This window comes from Lygodium microphyllum, chromosome 6 (genome assembly GCF_053477565.2).
Source record: "Lygodium microphyllum isolate KBCC chromosome 6, Lygodium_microphyllum_v1.1.10, whole genome shotgun sequence".
NCBI classification, from domain to species: domain Eukaryota; kingdom Viridiplantae; phylum Streptophyta; class Polypodiopsida; order Schizaeales; family Lygodiaceae; genus Lygodium; species Lygodium microphyllum.
Window position 1 is genome coordinate 158,561,018 of NC_141140.1, and position 6,354 is coordinate 158,567,371.

A 6,354-nucleotide genomic window follows, 5' to 3' on the forward strand; every position below is an offset into this window, starting at 1 on the left:
TGCAGCCATTGCTACGCCCCTATACTCAGCCTCTGTGCTGGATAAGGCAACTGTAGGCTGTTTCTTGCTGCTCCAAGTGACTGCAGCACTCCCAAAAGAAAACACATATCCACTGGTAGATCGTCTATCAGAAATGCTACCAGCCCAATCAGCATCAGTGTATCCATGCACCTGTATCTGAACCCCAATCTCATAAAATAGTCCATACTGCAATGTGGACTTCACATACCTGAGTATGCGTCTAGCCGCATCCAAATGCGGTTTCCTTGGAGCCTGCATAAACTGACTTACCAATCCAACAGCATAGCTCAAATGTGGCCTGGTAATAGTCATATAAATCAAACTTCCCACTATGTGTCTGTACATAGTAGGGTCTTCCAAAAGCTCACCTGCATCTGTGCTCAACTTCACATTCTGCTCCAAAGGAACTGAAATAGGCTTACAGCCTGTCATCCCATATTTGGACAGCATGTCCAATCCATACTGCCTCTGCAAGAGCTTTATCCCACTTGGTGATCTAATCACCTCAATGCCCAAGAAATAACGCAGCTCTCCCAAATCCTTCATCTCAAACTTCTGCTTCAATAGCATTTTCATATGAAGGATATCTTCATCACTGTCACCTGTCATAATCAAATCATCAACATAAATGACAAGTAGCATAGTACCTTTCTCTGTTTTTCTCACATAAAGTGAGAAATCTGCCTTGAAAATCTAAAAGCCAATAGTGACAAGATACTGTCCTATCTTGTCAGACCATGCTCTAGGTGCTTGCTTCAAGCCATACAAGGCTTTCTTCAACCTGCAAACAAACTCAGGATGAACAGCATGCATATAACCTGGTGGCTGCTCCATATAGACCTCTTCTTGCAAATCACCATGCAAGAAGGCATTCTTTATTCCAGCTTTGCTTTACCTCCCTACAAGATTCAATTTGGTTAACTCATGTCATTGGTTTTTTTTGGGGGGGGCTATAATACTATGTATAACATACCCCCCCATAGATAAGAGCTAAGGGGAGAACTTTTAGTAGTCTCTCAAATGCCTATTCTCAATAGCATCATTTGGAATCCTCATGATTTATGGACTCGGTTGGTGAAGTGATCTCCAAGTCTACTTCACAGTAGAACATGTGGCCTCAACCCCTTAGGATCAACCTAGAGCTCTTATGAATTAACAACCTCTATCAGCAATCTAGTACCCAACCATCAAGAATCATTTTACAGTCAAACAAGACTAGGACCAAACTATCACTACACTTGATTCAAAGAGAGTCAGAGATGAAGGGGAGCTAGGATTTCCATTTTCCTAGAAGGCATAATCTCAACTCCAATCCCCTAAAATAGTGCTAATTTATTTCTACAACACTAACCCTAGGAAGTCATTAACCGTGTAATATTCCTAGGCAATAAAAGTTAGTTGGTTAGTTCAAAAGTTAGTTAGTCAATTAATAAATTAGTAAGATTACTAACTAAAGTAAAAAATTAACTAACATTAATAACTAAGTAACATTAAAAATAAATAAATAAATAAAATTGAGAGTCGTAACTCGATATTTCTTATGAATTAACAAGGACCGTAGCCACCCTTCATGGAAGTTATAACGTGAACAAGAGATGTGAGCTATGTTAATCACTAATGTTAATGTGCGTAATAAGGATGGTCTAAGAATATTAGACTTTTGGACAAGACTAGAATATTTTAGATATTTTAGAGATTATCCTTAAATATTTTTTTTAAAATGAGATATGGAGATTTCTAGAACTAGATGTCATTTAAAAGAAAAAAACAAGTAATGTATTAGTTAGTTTGAAGATTTTATAAAATAAAGAAAAGTGACTGGCGAAATCGTGCACACCACGATCGCAGTCTACAGGCAGTAGATAGCACTTCGAATAGAGAAAAGAAGAAGGAGTGAACTGAGAGCTTTCTAATCAAGTGTCTTGGAGTTTTACCCCCCTTTCGGAGCCAATGGAACCATCAGATTTATGATCTGAGCATCAGATCACTGATCTTTCCAAGATCCCCCTCCACGAAGAGTTCCTCCTCTCAGCCACAACCCTTCTTCTCCAATTCATTGTAAATAAGAGGCATGGGGGGCACTTAGAAAGACATAAGGAGACCCAAAGAGGCTGCGAGAGAGAAGAAGAGAGAAAGAAGGATACTCCTTCAAGAGGCTGCGAGAAGAAGCTAGAGAGAGAGAGAGAGAGAGAGAGAGAGGAAGAGAATTAGCTCAAATCCCTTATCTCGATCTTTAACTAAGCCATATTCTCTTACGCTCTCTCATCTCAAATTTATTCCACCTTCCCTATCCCTCAAACCACTCGTGGACGATGGTTCCAAAGCGACGAAGTGGAAAAACCATGGGGACCAACGCAACGGGTCAAGCAACAGGTAATGTCAATGATACGGGAGTGCCCGAGGTTGCGGGAGTTGCCACTACCAATGGAACATCGGGTGTGGCTAATGCGAGCGTGAGTAAAGACGAAGTTCCTAATGTTGTCATGCTACCAAAACAGGTTATTCATTACCAGATTATTATTTTGCTATATAAGATAATTACATAAGATATTAGCTTCCATATTCTTCACTTACACAAATTGATAACTCATCTAGAAAACATATTAATACAAGCATAAAACAATTAATCACTATGATTTGTAGCTAGAATAATTGAGATTCTAAGTTATAAAATCATGATAGAATTAATTGCCAAAGGTTATTGTACATATGTCTTTATGCGCATTCCATATAGTTATGGTCAAATGCGACAACGTTAAGAGTTGATTAGTGATGGTTATAGAAACTGATTGTCTATTTAGGAATCCTATAGGTCATCTCGTTGAGTTATTGACACAATATATTTCCTTAAGGGATTTTTCTTATGTTGGATAAGTGAACCCAAATGGAAAATTCATGCCTTAACATGTTATAAGAGGTGTACTCAACACTTCTTTATGGGGGAGGAGAATCCTCATTAGAATGTAAGGTTACCTTAGGATAAGGTCTATCTTGGCTATGTGAAGCTGTGAATTACATGTTGGGATGATTGTCATTGCATCATTTGATACATATTTGAAAGGACTGTTTGTGTTTGCTAGAATCTAGATTTTTGATTGAAATTATTCTCAAACAGAATAAAAGGAAGGATCGCCCTAGGCTACCCCCAAGCTAGTGGTGAGACCCTACTCCAAGGGGCTCATGATTATCGCTACGAGAGGCTTGGACCGGCTCCATAGGCGAAAGGTCTGTCAGTAGGGATAGTCTCGGACAGTAGGAATTGTAGGTGCCAGAGGGGGCTCTGGCTGTAAATCCTGCATTGTTCCAAGAATCTGACGAGCCTCTTCGTGACCCAAGATGGGATCCTAGAACCCTAAATACTAGTTATGAGGGTGGAATCTTGGTGGACAGAATATCCTTATGGAATTGTGTATATCTTCCGCTAGGACGAAATGATGGAAATTGTAATAAACTTTCAATATAATAAAGAATTTTGCTTTACTATTCGAATTGTATGCGTGTTGGTGAGATAAATTATGTGAAGGAACCTGTGACTTAATTGACTAATTAAGGAAGCTGGTTGTATATGTTCCAATAAATGTGTTGTAGGTAATTAAAAAACTAAAGATAACCCATCATTAAAGGAAAGTGGGTGGGCATAACCCCCGACGGGTCCGTCCAATGGTAGGGTGGTCCCGATTAGCTGGGAGCTTTTCTAAATCGGCAATAGAAATAGGAAGATGGTAAATTGACCAACTAGTCATTAGGTAGAATCGACTTGCATTGTTTTAGGGGGCTGGAATGGGATTTTGCCTTGTGGGCAGGAGGGGTGACGTACCGCACTTCCCTCCATCTCCCATTATCTTTGAACCAAGTACAATGGCAAGTCCGCTTCAGATCGATTAATCCTCTAAAAAATGGGACTCGAAAATACTGACGCTAGCTGGCTGCTAGGAGACCCATCTGATTTTAGGAACCCAAATCTTCAGGTCGATCCTAGTGGGTTCGGTCGGAACTCTCCCGTTGCGAAGTAGACTTGATAGGGCCTAAGTGACAAACCCCGTGATGTTCCAAGGGAGCACCGGGCAGCATCATTTACGGAAAACCTACTGATGGACTACTAAAAGTTGTGCCGTGGATTGAGACTAGTGGACATCTCACAGTTGGTATCAGAGCGCACGTTAGTATAGATTACGATGTAAGCTTAAGAAAAATATTTTTTCTAAGCATAGCCTAGGACATGTTTTCTTCTCTTTATTAATGTATGTTTTTGAATTATGGCAGAGTAACGAATCTTGGAAGCAATTCTTGATCTTTCAAGTAATGTTTATGTCAGCTATGCATTCATCCAGTTTTGCCTGGAGAATTCAGATGATGTGGGTACTAGATCAGTTGTACAACCCCTCGCCTCTATATCGTGAAAGACGGTGGATGATTAGTGGAGGATATTGCTATATCGATGCAAGTCATCTAGCTTATCTTTAAAATAATCTGAAAATGGTAAAATGGATGGAAGATCTTAAAGTTGTTAAGATCTATCTATTTCATGAGGCCAGTGTAAACTCAACCCTATATACTAGAGGCAAGAAGATCAAACTAAACCAATATATCTATGGGGAAGTTACGAAGATCCTTTCGGCTGACAAAATAAAAGTCATAGGTTGCTCTAGCCACTGCAACTACAAAAAAGACGGATTTCCTGAACTCCCTCAAAAATATAGATTCCTAGATATTTACTCTCCGAATCCAAGTTACTTCATAAAGGATGTATCAGAGTGTCATACTTAGATTATAGTAGGGAATCTTTTCCTGAGAGAAAATAAGATGAGCCTGCGAGCCATCTGAATAATGTATTTCCTTCCATCCGATTACCTTGTACATCCATTGTAATAAAAGATTGATTGATACTTTATCAATCAGAGAAATAATGCAACCTTGTTTTTTTTCTTGAAACCTCTGAAATTGCAATTTAACTTTAGCATGGGAAGAGAGTTTATTTGAGAGTTGTTTCAATAAACTAAGCGAGAGATAATTTGAGTACTAAACTCTATTATTGACGCTATATAGATTTGTAAAATTTAACTTACGAATTGCTGAAAATTTCCCAGAATCTTGCATCCACAATAATTCCCAATGAAGTTCAAGAGAAAATGAATCTTTTGAAGCAAGTCAAACCTCCAGAGTTTGACGAGAAAGGCAAAAATGTGGAAGCTGATGCAAAGATTTGGATCGAATCTATGGAGGATTATTTTACTGTTGTTGGAACTATCCCAGCCAACCAAGCCATGATAGCTAATCTAAAATTAATTGGCGAAGCTTGACTTTGGTGAAAATAGTGGTGCCTAGATTAAGGTGTCCCTGAAAATACCATTACTTGGGATTTGCTGAAAGAAGCTGTAAGAGGAAGGTATTTACCTCTAGCTTATCGCACCCAAAAGATGAGCGAGTTCTTCAATTTGAAGCAAATGGGACTGACCTTGGAAGCATACTACTCCAAGTTTGTTTCTCTTCTTAAATATGCACCCCCCATGGATACTGTTCAACAAGTGTCCAAGTTTTGCAATGGGCTAAATTATTCTCTAAACACTCGTTTGGAATCAACGCGCCCCATAGACCTCCAGGATACTTTGATTTGAGCTGCTCCTACTGTGTGGGAAGTACAATCAAAGCCTAATAACAATAAGTTCTGGAGCTACAATAACCAGAACAAAGGAGGATTCAAAGGTCAAGCAAAAAGAACCCAAGGACAATTTTTCCAAGGACAAAAGAAGAAGGGAAAATCCAACGCAGTTGGAAATTTTGTTCCTACCTAGGGAAACATGGATGGTCTTAGGTGCTTCCACTGTAATGAGACAGGACATTTCAGGAGAGATTGTCCAAAGCTTGGTAGGAACCATCACCAAGGCCAATTTTGAGGTCAAGGCAGAGCTGCCCAAGGCCATGATCAAGTAGCTTTGGCAAGAGGAAGAACGTCAAATATTACCCTAAAAGACACTAATAAGGAGGAAGACCCTACTTTGGAAGAAGATATTGAAAGAGCAACTGTTCATGCTGCATTCCATAGGAAAGAACCAAATCGTCAATATTCGGTAATAGAGACACCGGCTAGTCACCAAGGTAAATCATTTAAAGTTTTGATTGATTGTGGAAGTACACACTCATTTATTTCACCCAAGTGTGCTAAGAAGATAGGTATAGATACGGTAAATGCATCAAAGCTGCTTGTGGAATTAGCAAATGGAAAGGAAGTACTTTCCACAGCAAACTGCCAAGGTAGGGTTTAACCTAGGAGAAAACCTTTCAAGTATGAGGTTTAGAGTAATGAACCTAGGAGCCTATGAATGTTTACTAGGA